This window comes from Schistocerca americana, chromosome 3 (genome assembly GCF_021461395.2).
Source record: "Schistocerca americana isolate TAMUIC-IGC-003095 chromosome 3, iqSchAmer2.1, whole genome shotgun sequence".
NCBI classification, from domain to species: domain Eukaryota; kingdom Metazoa; phylum Arthropoda; class Insecta; order Orthoptera; family Acrididae; genus Schistocerca; species Schistocerca americana.
In genome coordinates this window covers 792145463-792148513 of record NC_060121.1, presented here as the reverse complement: position 1 = coordinate 792148513, position 3051 = coordinate 792145463, and positions in this window count along the sequence as shown.

Genomic DNA, 3051 nt, shown 5'->3' with positions numbered 1-3051 from the left:
TGTAAGAGCAATATCTGTATTCTACTGGCGCCGAAAGATCGAATAGTCGATGATGTTATTGGAACTGTAGGCGTCGATGTACTCTCTTTTGTATGTTGCATGGGGGCTTAATTATTAATATATGAATGCAAATACTTTTTATTTTTTTTAGTAGCTGTATGTCCGATTACGAGTCTCGTAAACGGTTGGCCCTGTCCAGTTTTAGTACGCAATCTGACTGCATAGAATAACAACAAAGAATGAAAGAAAATTTCCGTCAACACAATTAATTAATTAAGTCCCCAGCAACTATAAAACGTACGAAACCAAAGCACAAGTGTAACTGTTCTGTGTGTGGAAGTGTGATTCAACGTACACATCTGGCACGGTTCTTCTTCAATAAGACAAGAAATTTTAAATACCATTTATACTGAAGTAATTAAAAAAAATAGAAATACTATAATTGCGTAAGGAAACCAGAATTACACTCTAATACAAGAACACAAGCCAGATGCTTTGTTGACTGAACCTGTAATGACGCATTATTTAAGACATTGAAATAATTAAAAGAAAAGGGAATTTTTTTACCTTCATATATATTGACGAAAAGCACTCTGATCATTACAATATCTCCATTCGAACAACATCTGTTGTCTAGCCCATCAAACACAAACAACTGCATACAACATGGCCACAAATAGCACAGCTATCAATATCCTCTCAGCAAGATCTGCACAAGCACTCACTAATGCCACATCTCGACAAGCACTGACTACTACTACTTCTCAACAAGCACTGAGACTGCCACATCTCGATAAGCACTGCCAGTGGAGGTAGCGGAGTAAAACTCTTTGGCGCAATCTCTGGCGCTGTGGGTCAGTGTAGCCACCTTTCATATGCCCTTCCTCCACGGGCCAGAATTTGATGGTATTTTTGCCAGCATTGGTGGTGAAAATACCACCAAATTCGTCCACAAAAATACAGACAAAAATAAAAGATAATATTAATACGTAAATATCACATAATTAGATAAAATTTTGGCTTTACACTGACCTTTCAATAACCTAATATATAAAATACAGTAAGCAATACAAATTCTTTCATACATGTGACTTTACATAATAGTTTACACAATACACAAAAAATCATTTTATACAAATGTTCACATAAAATGCTTTCAATGATTCAAAAAAAAACAAGCAGTTGATAGTTCCAGCAGTAGCACCCAGCAATGGTCCACAGGTGCAAACAGCAAGAAGTAACATCATTTCAGTAGAAACAGTTCCAACAGTGGCACCCAGCAATGTTGAGGAGGTGCAGACACCGACAAGTGACATCATTTCAATAGAAGCAGTTCCATCAGTTGCACCCAGCAATGTTGAACAGGTGCAGACACCAACAAGTGACATTATGTCAGTAGAAGCAGTTCCATCAGTGGCACCCAGCAATGTTGAACAGGTGCAGAGACCAACAAGTGATATTTCAGTAGAAGCAGTTCCATCAGTGGCACCCAGCAATGTTTAACAGGTGCAGACACCAACAAGTGACATCATTCAGCAGAAGCAGTTCCATCTGTGGCACCCAGTAGTGTTGAACAGGTGCAGACACCAAGAAGTAACATCATTTCAGTAGAAGCAGTTCCAATAGTGGCACCCAACAATGTTGAGCAGGTGCAGACAGCAACAAGTGACATTATGTCAGTAGAAACAGTTTCGTCAGTGGCACCCAGCAATGTTGAACAAGTGCAGACACCAACAAGTGACATCATTCAGCAGAAGCAGTTCCATTAGTGGCACTCAGCAATGTTGAACAGGTGCAGACACCAACAAGTGACATTATCTCAGTAGAAGCAGTCCATCAGTGGCACCCAGCAATGTTGAACAGGTGCAGACAGCAACAAGTGACATCATTCAGCAGAAACAGTTCCATTAGTGGCACCCAGCAATGTTGAGTAGGTGCAGACACCACAAGTGACTTCATTTCAGTAGCAGCAGTTCCATCAGTAGCACCCAGTAATGTTGAACAGGTGCAGCCACCAACAAGTGACATTATCTCAGTAGAAGCAGTTCATCAGTGGCACCTAGCAATGTTGAACAGGTCCAGACAGCAGTCCATAATATTCCCTATCACTAATCACACTGTTCATCAGAGTTTATCAGCAGAAATTAAACTTGTCCTAGTGGCACCAATCATGTAGAAAAAGTGCAAGTAACAGTCCATAATATTCACTATCACTAATCACACAGTTCATCAGCAGAAATTAAACATTTCTAAGTGTCACACATCAATGTTGAACAGGTGCAGGTGTGAACAACAGTTTGAATGCACACACAATTGCTTTTACAAAATTATTATCAATGCTCTTACACTAAACATACAAATTATAATAAACACACAAATGATATCAGATAATTGTCATATTACTATTACAAATACACAAATATCAGTAAACCTATAATATTTATGGGTGTCAGTGTAAGCCACAACAAACAAGTAAAATAATATTTAGGAGATAGGTCGGTACCAATTATCTGGGATTAGGAAGGGAAAACACACAAAACACACTCACTCATCTTTCGTCCACATTAGTGCTACTGTGTAATTGAATACTGTTAACTGTGTAAATGCAATTCTGTCAAAATTTGATGTTCATCATGTGTATCAAGCAGTAGTGGCACAGTGTATAACAGTCAATAATAGTTAGTCAACGTCATAGTCATCATGTCAAGACCAATGTTTGCCAAGCCAGATCAAAATGTACGATTGCTGAACAACTGTCAGTGTGCCAAGATACGCAAATACTTCCTCTCTCCAAAAAAAAGTATATACTGCTTAGTGATTTAACAAAGTGTGTGTGTAGACAATCTTCCTTCTACTTGAGTGTTCTAGTCTGCCAACTTCATCTTCCTTGTTCCATATAAACCAACAAAAAAAAAATATGCTCCTCACTTACTTTACCTCTTATCCACCAAAACTCCAATAATCATCAGCATCACATAATCTCAATACTTCAATAATACCTCTTACGTCGATACATATAAATCTTATCATCAATATCATTTACCTTACCTC